The 12,102-nt window shown below is 35.7% G+C and overlaps 1 protein-coding gene across 29 annotated transcripts in view; it reads right to left on the bottom strand.

Moving 5' to 3' along the window:
- Cyrib (CYFIP related Rac1 interactor B) overlaps window positions 1–12,102 on the bottom strand; it is a 146,715-nt gene that overhangs the window by 61,043 nt on the left and 73,570 nt on the right. The gene's annotated exons all lie outside the window — the stretch shown is intronic.

The following is a 12,102-nucleotide window of genomic DNA, read 5'->3' as shown; positions in this document are numbered from 1 at the left end:
TCCAGCCCCCTGAGGCTGAGGCAGGAGAATGACAAGCTTGGGCCCAGCTGCACAGAACTGCACAGGTAAAGCAGTTCTACCTATGCTGGGATTCAACAGTCCACTAGGAGCAGTGCATACACATGTGCCTGCAGGTTGTGACTGAGTAGACAAGAGCAACCCCTATCATCACAGTATGAACACACCTACGCCACTGCCAGGCATTCTTACCCCAAATCTCTCCCATGAAACGACCACATCAAGTCTGTCAGACTGAGGGAAGGAATCTGGGCCTCAGAGTAGATAGTCAGGCTTTGGAGAAGGCAGACAACAAAAGTAATCACCTCAGGCTCAGCTCAGAGCTCTGAGTCTGGACAAGACACGGCTGCACACACCTGTGTGGCTAGAGCCCATACTCACAGAACTCTCCGGAGCCCTGGGATCCAGCGCTATAGGGGGTTTATGCACCCAGCAGCTGTTGCTCCCAGATGTGCCAGCAGGCCCAGAACACTCACTCACCCACGACCTTCGCAGTGAAATGTCCGCTTCATGCCTGACATTCCCAAATGCGACACCCGTGATCAGAGAAGCAGGTGAACATCCCACGTAATTCCCTAACTATGATTCACACAGATCTATGCTGAAATAAACATTTTTAGGATATATCAAGGTGTTGCTACCCAATACTGAACTGCTGTCCAAAGATACATTTCAATTTACACTGCTAACAGAATTTCACAATATCCCTGATGTGCGCTTTGCTGTTTAAAAGTGCGGGCCCGTATAAGAATATGAACACACACATACACTGCCTTCCTGCACACTGGTTTGTAACACCAGTGCTACCTTATTATACATCCTTAACTGGCTCTAGGAGGCTCACTGAGTGAGTACCAAAATGAAAAACACCAAACAAGTTTGGGCTAGAAAGGTACTGAGTCATGAGGCAATCAACACCATCAAGTTGTAACTTGCATGTTGAGTACCTAACAAAAGTTATCAGGACTCGCCTCTAGTACCAAATTTGGTAAGTTTCAATATAGCTCATACCCAAATATGAAGGTACTGATGAGGTCAACTCTGTTTTCTTCACATTCACGTGAATATCCTAGGAAGAACCCCAATATGAATGTAAAAAGTTATGCATAGTCTTTTTAAATTTTCTCTCTGTACTTGGTTGCCTTTTCATGAGTATCTTCCTGTTTGAAACAGTATACTAAACACTTTGCATGACTTATTTCATTGAAGCCTGATAACCTAGGAAGACAAAAGCTTTAGCCTCTTCTCACTGATGAGAAATCACAGCTTCAAACAGTTAAGTGCCTTGCCCAAGGTCATAACTGAAGAGTAGACAAAGGTAAGGACAAAAAGTAGGAGGGAGAGAGGAAAAAAAATATTTTAAGGAACAACTTTGTTCGAGCAACAATGATTAGAATGTTTTAATACGACTTTTATAAAACAAATACAACTTTCCCATTAACTTTTATCAAAAATGAGTCATAAAGAAGGACCCACAGCAGCCAGAAAACAACAAAATGTCAGATGAAGATGATCACCTGGCTTTAGGGACGTCAGGACCGTCTCACTCTGCATCTCCTAGATAGCGTCAGCACCTTGCCCTTCATGACTTTCTGCACTGGACACTTTTGATAATGTCAGTGTGGGAATTTTTTGGAATGTACATTTTTGTAATAAATGTACAATTTTGGAATAAATAAAAAAGGCTGTAAAAAGCATTCAGACCATGGGTGCCACAGTCCAGCCAAGCTTAGAATTTCAAGCTTTAAGGTATGTTTCTTAAAAAGAAGTAAGTACTCTATTTTGTAGCTTTATAAACATGAACTGTAAAATTAAATGCTTCTTCAGAGAAACAGTTTTCAGTGCTGTCAATGTAATCTATTTTGGCAGCCAGGTGTGGTGGGACATGCCTCATATCCTGGCACTCAGAGCTGAGGCAGAAGGATTGCAGCAAGTTGGAGGCCAGTCTAGACTACCTAAGTCCGTTCAAGGCCAGTCTGCACCACACAGGGAAACCTGGGTCTCAAAAAAATTAACTGATAATAATCTATTAGATAATAATCTATTCTGTACATTTAAAATCTCTTATAAAATCTACTCAGGATTGCCAAAGATCAATTTTAGATTAAATCAAATAAATACTTAAATATATATACATCCTGCTAAATACATATATGCTCCAAACTTATCTCAATTTTTTGTTTGTTAACCAAATAAAAAAGCTTTTTAGGGGCAACCTACTTTTCTGGTCCCCCTTTTGTCTCTTTTAAACATAAATTTTTGATTTAAGAAATGCAATTGGCTTAGACTAACTACTTTCACCATATTTCCAGATAAAAGAAAAACCTCAAAAAAATAAAGCATCTCAAAAAGATGAAGAAAGCTGTTTATGAAGACTATATTCACTTGTGATTTAAAAAAAAACAATAAAAATGAGAACAGAAACCTCTATCAAAAGTCTATAATAAGCATAACTCCTAATAAAAAACTATTAGTTTTCCTTTTAAATCTGAAGTGAGACAAGAAAAATGGCATTCAATATCATCCCTCCCATTCAACACTGGATTGTACGTACAAGCCATTATTAAAAGATGAGAAAGTAAACGTTCAAAACAAATTTCAAGGAAATAACCAACCTATTTTCCCACCAATATGACTATCTACCCAGAGAACACAAGAACTCTAGAATGTATGAGCTTGGAAAGTTAACTGAAATTATTACTAATATAGAAACATCAACTGTGCTTCATCCCAAGTTAAAAGCAGAAAAAAAATTTTCCTTCACAGATACAATTTGCAATAATAAAAAACAGTATAGTAACATAAAATAAATCTAACAAAACCTATTTAATATTTCCATTAAAGAAATTCATAATGCTTTAAATATTTACATAAAAAAGCAAAATCTGGGGTAATCTACTTTCTAGGCTCCCTTCTGTCTCTTTTTCTTCCTTTCAATAAATTCTTCCTACTCTGGGAAGGGCAAGGGGGAGGGGGAGGGAAATGGCAAGGGGACGGGAGAGGAAAGAAAACTTTCAAAATGCTCAAGAAACCAAGTAGGACAACTTGCCCAATCAGTTATCAACATGCAAAATAGTTAAGATAGAAAGACTGCAAACTGGCAAATGAAAAAACACACTATCCAAATGGGGAACACACAGCTCAGCAACAAAGACACTGAAAAGGAGTGTACAGTAAGCAACCACAGGCTGGACTGTTGGGAAAAGAAGACCTGCTTAACCGGGGATGGAGGAGCTGGTCGTTCACACAGGAGAAAATCTCCATCCTATACCACACGCTGCAAACCAATTTCTAGGGGATCAAAAATGTAAACTTTTGGAGCAAAATTCAACTTTTTGAAAGAAAAATAAAGTATCTCTTTATGATCCCAATATTGGGAAGAAGTGCTTAATTTACATGATACCAAACACATTCATCACGCATGAAAACATCAAGAACCACTTTTAAAACACACTAATGAAACTGAACATATAAAGCTGTAGTAAGACACCGGCAACACATATATCACAGAAAAAACCAGTTCCACTACATTGAAACCACTAAATTATTTAGAACAAGAAGATGAACCAGAATTTTTAAGGTTATTGCTATAACCTAGGTACATATATTCATCACAGATGTGTACCTGTACAGGACACATCTTACTACCTCTTTTCTTTCCCCCTGCCCTTCCCTGCCTTCAACACCCTCTCTTGCCTTACTCGTTCTTTTCCTCTCCTTCCTTCCTCCCTCCCTAGTTCCCCTTTCCTTCTAAACAATTCTGAAGCAGATTTTTTAAATGGACGAGTTGTAAACAGACCTCTCAACCATTCACAGTTGTATATACTGACATGAGCAAATATATGGCAAATAAGACAAACCTTTGACACTTAACTAAAACAAAAAATACTGTTCTACATGCTTTAGATTAAGAAAAAACTTAAAAATCTGACAATGGCAAGTATACACATGAGTAAGCATTAATAACTGCTGTTATTTATACAATACGAGATTACAAACTATTACATTCACTACTGAATGCATTTGGCATTACTTTATTACCTGGATACATTACACAACACGGAACCTAACAACTAAATTATCAAGCATTTATCCAGAGAAACTACTATACATGAATGTCACCAGAAATTACAAGCATGTTCTCTAAGCACCCTTGTTTGTTATAGAGGGGAACTGTTCACTGAATATAAAGTGGCTTTTTTATACAACAAAAATTTATAGAGCAATGGAAAAGAACTACAGACAGTTTTAAGAACTAGGATGAATCTTGAAGCAATGCATTCATTAAGTCTCAGAAGACTACAGATCTTTTATACAGCTCAAAAATAGCAAAACTAAGATGTTATTCAGATATGAAAGTGATGTTTTAAGCTATAAAAGTGATAAACAGAAAATTTAAGAGCACTTTTTGAGGGACAGAAGAAGGAGAATTATGCAGGTAAGGAATAAAGTACTTTCCTAGTTCTTGAATTAGTGGGCTTCACCTTATGCTTATTAATTCTTTATAATACACAGAAGTATTTCATGTATTTTGTACATAGTATTAGATTTTTTTAAATCTTCATAAATTTTCATCTTGATATTTTTAAAAATTTAACACTAAATAAACAAGCACTTAAAGGCTACCAGAATTCAGGTCACACTCTGGTGTTGGGGAGAGCAGGCCTGGAACAGAGAAGAGGAACTCAAATGAAAATAAAGGCTGGAGGGCTCCTTTTGTTTGTTTCGGTTTTGATTTTTTGACAGGGTCTCACTATGCAGTTCAGCTTAGCTTTGAACTCATTATGTAGCCTAGGCTGGCCTCAAACCCCAGTGATCCTCCTGCCTCAGCCTCCCACAGCTGGGATACAGGCATACCTCACCATGCCCAGCTCTCTGCATTTGTCTGCTCTTCTGTACAGTGGCACTAACAGAAGTACCTATTCACCTAGGATTACTATGAGGATTAAATAAATTTATGTTTAGCATTTAAAAGTCTCTTACACATAAGTTCTCTATATCAACAAAATGTGACATTATCACTCTACAAATTATACTCATGAATTTTTTTCCTATAATATTCTTTTTAAAATGTAATGAGGAATGAAGACACGCAATACAGAACGCTTTGCAGTCTTCACTAGTTTCTCCCATCTTTTACATCCTGTTAAGTGACCCTTCACATCACTGCCCTCAGAGTCTGTCACAATTGGTCATTACACACCTATTACTCAGTACATGTGAAGACTCTGGGGCATGTTATGTAATGCCCTGTCTCCCCATAACAAACTAATGTGGTATTTTACAAAACCGGAGAACTGAAATAGGGATTAGAAAAAAAAAGACACATAAGAGAGGATCTGCTAGCAAAGATGAAAATACAGTCAAAAGACAAGTGGTAACAATGGAAATGAACTTCTAATTGTCATAACAGAAGAAAGCTGTGAGAACGTCAACACTGCCATCATCAGAGAAATTAAAGGAACTTTGTGAAGGCAAATTTATCAACATAATTGAGGGAAGTGGTTATGATGAAAAGGATGAAGATATCCTAAAGGATGTCATGCCAGTGGGGTGGGGGGAGTTCTTATTAAGATTTACCTGATATACTTCATAACACTGAAAAGTTCAATGGATAAAATGCTGAAATGACCCAAACTTAAGATAAACAACTTGCCCAAGGCCTAGTAGTTACACATTAAGTAAAAAGAAAGTAAGCACTCTTCAAACTATTGGTAAGTTTTTTACAAAGAAACAGACATTTTCAATTCTCAGTGTTAAATTACATCATATTAAGTAAACATTAGTTTTACTACTGTTTCATTCAATACCCCATGCATTTACAACTAGTAATAAGAGTCTTATGTTTTGACAAAAATTTTTAATGCTTACAGAAACTGCATAGGTGTTTTTACAGTCTATAGCACAAAGCCAAGAATTCATAAAGCACTCGTAGAATCAGTGGAGAAGTAATTCAATCTTAAGACAGGCAAAAGAGTTTAACACATAATTCACCAAAGATAAATGGCTCGCAAGTAAGTTTTTGGAAACATGTTCAGTAACATCAATCATTAGAGAAATGCAAACTGAAAACATACTATACTGGTTTTAAGTTTTCAAAACAATTTTAAATGACTACCAAGTGTTGGTAAAGATATAGAGCAACTAGAATTCCATACTTTGTGGAAATACCAACCAGTTTTTAAAAAGTCTAGCAGTTTCTTAAAATTAAACGCATAAGACACAGTTCAGGTATTTATCCAAGAAAAAATGAAAGCAAATATCCATATAAAGGATCGTGTGCTAATTCTTACAGCAACTCTATTTGCACAGCAACAGGCCCAAACTGAAAACTACCCAAATGTTCATCAACCATGAATGCACCAACCATGATATATCATACACTGCAATACTATTCAGCAGAACAAAGAACAATTTACGGATACACCTCAACATGTGTACAAATCTGAAACTCATCATAGAGTTAAAGAAGCTACAATTAAAAGAGTATATATTGTATGACTTTTTATGTATGACTCTAGGAATTGCAAGCTAATAGTACCAGAAAGTGAGTAAGTAGTTTATATATAAGGTCTGGGGTGAGGAAGCAAAGGGAAAGGAGAAAATTTTGTGGAGTGATAGGTATGTTCACTGTCTTGACGTTCACCAAATTCTACACTTGCAATAAGTGCTGTTTGAAATTTGCCCATCAGACATAGGTAGAGCTGTTGAAAAATTCATCCCTGCGCTGGGCACGGGTGATGCATACATATTATCCCAGCACTCCCAGGGCTGAACTAGCAGCATCACTTCATAGCACAAAACATAGCTCCCAATTTCAAGAAACAAAAACAAGCCAACAAGAAACTGACCCACTGACCATCTGCAGTTGAGTCTGCTAAAAATATGCATTTCCATGCTTGCCATAATCAACGAAATTCTGAGGGCTGATCCTGACAACCTGGATTTTCTAGAATCAGGTGACCATGTAACTATAATATACACTAACATGTATCCTATAATTCAAAGGATCCAATGTATAGAGTCAATTTTTTTAATGATACCAACCTTTGTTAATTAGTGTTTGATGAGTTATCTTGTTAATACTTAGGCCAATATGGTCCTATGAAGTATTTAAAACATAAGCAATAAATGAAGTTCATAATTTCATAGCTTTAGAACTACAGACATCTTTACAGGTTATCTCTAAAGTAGTTCAATAAAAGAAAAGCTTTAAAGAATTTTAAAGCTAAAAGTAACACTTTAAAATCATACTCTATCCAATTCTATTTCGGAAACGAGAAAGATGAAATTCAGAGAGGTTAGATTTTGGCAGACAGTAATACAATATTGTACATATGAATCTCTCATTCCACTTTCTCCTGAAATACACATCTCTTATTTCAACTTTCTTCTTCTAAAAAGGCCTATGTTACCTGTTTTCCATTTCTCCTAGACACTTACTCACTGTCGTCTCTAACTCAGGTTCTACAGGTTCTCATCCCTAACTCCAGCAGTAATTTTTTAAGAGGCCACCTGCCGTTTAGTTCTCTGCCCTCATTCTACTGTTACTCTACAAACACTTTAGTAGTTGATGCCAGTCAAACACTGGGCCATGCATTCGCTTTCCCTTATCATTCCCCCCCCCCCCCCCGCCCCGTCTACTCTACTCTGTATTATTTCCACCTTGTATAACCCTAACCGCCACTTACTGGCCAGAGACCATGCATAAAACCTGTAGGAGCCTCTATCACCATGCTGTCAATGACACTATTCATGCCAGAGAGCAACCTCAGACAGAGGTGCACCATGTCAAGGGTACACTTAGAACGCACCTTTTTAAGAAGCCACACAATATTCTAACATACTCCCAGGACTATCCAATAGCACATCGGGAAACATATGATAAGGAAAAATGACCAACTCTAAAAATGATAATGCTATTTTACCTAAAGTCAGAGTCTGAAATCTTAACATGGGCCAAACCTAACCCTACAGTCTTATTTTCATTCCTCTACACATTAGCAATGATTCCTACATTTTTAAGGAGTTGAAAAACCAAAACGAAACCAAAAAGCCCAAAAGTAGATGATCACGTCCCTTGAATGGAGACTCTTGAAGAATGAAGGATATATTATATTATCTGGTTCTTGTCCTTTTAGGACAATAGCATCCTCTCTGCACAGGTCCTGACATTACCATCATTACACCCATGAAGGCCACACAGTGGCAGTGGCACCGAAAGGTTAGAAATTTATGTCTGTCAATTCAACAATCATTATTATCTTTTTGTGTCCAGCAGTTCTTGAGACACAAAGAAAAACAAGAGATCTTTATCCTGAAAGGTTAACGACTTCCTGTGGAACAATACTTGATGTAAAAAAGTAACAAGTCTGTAGTAATCTGACAACACTGGAGTACACTGCAAGTGCAGGTTAAGGATCTTCCAAGTCAACAGCCGAGGACGTGCTTTCACTCATCAGAATGTCCCCCTCTTCCCTAAGGCCTGACAGTGGTTAGTTATCTCAGCCTGTTTACTCCCCACCCTGCACTAATCACAATGCTAGTCAGCAGTCTCCAAAGTGTATATGCTGAATGAGCAAATACACCAACATCATAAAAGAAGTAGAAAGGCTGGAATAAATGGAACTTGTCTATAGTTAAGGTGCCAAAGGATTGATCAGACAGCTAAACAAAAATAAGATTAGAAAAAAACAATATGCAGGTAGCAATTGAAAAAATTCTGAAAAATGTGTTATTCCTCCTATAAAAAAATCTGTCATAAAGAAACCTTAAGCAAAATACAGCGTCCACAATGACTTTATAAGTAATGGTGGGGTTTTTTTCAGTCTAGCAAAGTAATACAATTGCAAAAATAAGCACAGATTGCTACTCTGAAGAAATACTATGTACCAAATAAGTTATAATATATGATAAATAATAGCTTCTTAGAAGACTACTTAAAACACTTTATTACACATAGAATCTAAAAAATGCTTGAACTTCCCACAAAGATCAGTTAAGGATCTTCAAGAGGCCAGATTTGATACTTAAGGCGAAGTACAAAATAAGACCTGCCCTCAAGACGCTCACAGTCTATGAGATGGTATGTAAACAAATTAGTGCAATACAGTATAATTACATAAAATGCTACAATAGAGCTGTGTGGTTAAACTGCTACAGAGAAACAGATGAGGGAATAATTTAATTATGTCTAGAAGACAGAGTCAGAGGAAGCTAAAGAAGTAATGACTTCTCAGTTTGCCTTGTATATTTAACAAACACCACTGCCACTACAGTAAAGACATTTTTCATATGCTTTAAATTAAATAATTTTTTTCAAGTTTTGTATTAGCATATCACTAAACTGGAAAAGGAGAATACTGTAGTGGCTCCCCTACAAGAGACATTTTAAATACTATGCATGTGACTGCTAACAAAGGAGTGCATAATAAAATAGAATGAAAGTCTTTAAGAAAAAAGGCTTTGTTAAACTGAGACTAAGGCAACATTTAGGATCTGACAGAACAAGGAACTTTTTTCGGTACTACTGAAAAATTTTTTTAAAAACCATACTATTTTCAACAATTACCATCTCATTTTCAGTACATGCCTGGGCCTCGATTTTTTTTGCCTTTCTTTCCAAATTCTGACTATTCATGTCTGATTATGCATATCAAATAAGGGCAGAAACACTTAAAAAGGATATATAGTAGTCTAAAAATTACTCTTTAATGATCACAGTATTTATTTATGTACTAAATCTTTACAGCACACAATCCAATATGCTAAATGTTCTGAGATGGAGATTTTTTTTCTCTATCTGCTCTTTTTAAAAACTATCTTATATAACTTACAGGTTTTTTTCCCCAGTGTTCACTAGTACTCACATGGTATCTCATGGACTCAACAGATAAAAGAATAACAAAACTATAAAAGTAAAGTATCACAGAGGCTCATTTAATTTCTCAAAAGGGCTGAGAATTATTGAACAGAATTGTTCTTTAACCTTTACAACTTTTTGCAATGATAATCAAGTGGTAAACACACAGTATTTACAGATTTGGGCATATGCTTGTACATATATTATCTCACATTATCATTCATGTAAGAATGGTCAATCATTTCCTATAATCACTGTCAACTTGCATACATACTGTTTTGTGTTACAACAAAGTTTTTATTCTAGCTGAGAATGTATCACATCAGCACAATACCTGCCAGGTAAGTGCAAGGTCCTGAGTTCAATCCCTGGTACAAAAAAAGTAGTGTTTATTGTAAAAAGGTTGACATAAACACAAAAATAGAAAACAAACAAGACTTATTCAAGCTCCGCAGGGAAGAAGCTAAGAATGTGCTACCTTCACTTCATATACTTTAACAGTACAGCTTCAATGATTTGTAACAGATGATCACCCACAAAACAGGATGAATGTGCTATATATGCTGCATAGATTTTCATTCTGTTGGTTAATGTTTGCTAGGTATTTCTGGCTAGAAAAGATAAGGAAAGTAAAAATGATAAAATTTTAAAGTAAATTCTGCCATAAACTAGTAAGATAGCAATTCTTACCTTATGTGCTTGTGCTCACTGACTAGTATCTTATGAAAGTTGGTACATTTTAAAATTTCCTTCTTGTAGGAGTATATAAATAGGGTAAAAATACACAAGTAGGAGTACTTATATGTTAAAATATTAACTATATAGTTTCCAACTTTCATTTGTATCTACAAAAATTTATGCTATCGAGATATTTCTTGAAAAAAAAAACAAATTTTCAGTCACTTGCAAAGAATATTTTGCTTCCTCAAATTAATGGGAAAATATTTTAAAGTGCGAATAAAAATTATTTTAGTACTTCCAACCTCCTTCCTAATGTGTCTTTTTCTTAAACATTACTATCTCGTATACATAAAAAACAAGACAATTAAATTTATTTACTACCATCAGCTGCTACTTTCACATTCCAAATTAGGGAATGATTGTTAACTGTTGATTAAATCAGTTTTTCAAGACAACATTTATAATGAGTTGCTTGCTTATTTTTTTTTTACTATATGAAAACACCGAAACAAACATTAAGTTTTTGTTCCATAAGTTCTTGATAACATTAATAACCATTTTTAAAAGTCTGCCTTCTTAGTATTAAGTTATTGGATGAAAAGTTTTGCAAAACTTGGACACAGTCTGAAAGCAGTATCACAGAAACCTTTATCAACAGAGAGATCTGGCAGATTTAGATGACAGAAAAATTAGAAAGTATCACCAAAATGTAACAGCCACATCCCTCCTGATGAGGCAGTATATAAATCAGTCAATATTAACCTATGCAGTACACACATCAAGTATGTACAACCTGACTCTATAAAAACACATTCTTAAAATCCAGATTATGGAATATGGTATGAAAAATGAGAAGTCTATACAAGTCCCCAAACTCAAGATGTTAAGAAGGCAGTGGATACAGTAAAATACAAGTCTGAGAAGAGGTTAGACAACAAACACTCTACCTGTCCCCCTAGCTTTCTAGCCTGATACAGTGGTCTAAAGACCAGTGATACCTGGAAAACGATTCACAGTGGCACCAACAGAGGTCAGGAGCCAAAGTGCACTAACTAAGCTGTTACTGAAACATCATCTAGCCTATATTTTCTTGTTGTTTCACTAGCCATCTTTAGTAACTGCCTATTTTGAGAACAATGAATTCCTAATTTTCCCCCCAATTCTGTGAGCTACCTAAAATCATCTGAATAAATTATCTGTCCATCCAAATTACTCAGTTTCTGCTACCTGTAACAAAAGACACTTAAATGAATTACCAAGAGTATTTTGTGAGGTCCTGGTTCAATTTCTAATACTACAAGAAAACAAGTTTAAGGCAATTTCCTCCCTATATCTAGACTTAACTATAATGTCCTTTCTAATTTAAAACCACTTTTACAGTTAAGCAAAACTTACCTACTCTTACAAATTGTCTCAGGTACAGATATAAACAATGAGCATATTCAGAAATTAAAGGTACTATACATCAGTTTTTGAGATTTCTAAGTACCCAAAATTGAAAACTCTGATTCAAAGTATAAGTGAATATTAATTTTTTTAAC

This window comes from Cavia porcellus, unplaced genomic scaffold (assembly GCF_034190915.1).
Source record: "Cavia porcellus strain 051 isolate PalLab524CR breed Dunkin Hartley unplaced genomic scaffold, mCavPor4.1 scaffold_19, whole genome shotgun sequence".
Classification (NCBI taxonomy): domain Eukaryota; kingdom Metazoa; phylum Chordata; class Mammalia; order Rodentia; family Caviidae; genus Cavia; species Cavia porcellus.
Note: the sequence above shows the minus strand (reverse complement) of the source record. Positions and strands in the feature narration are given on the sequence as shown.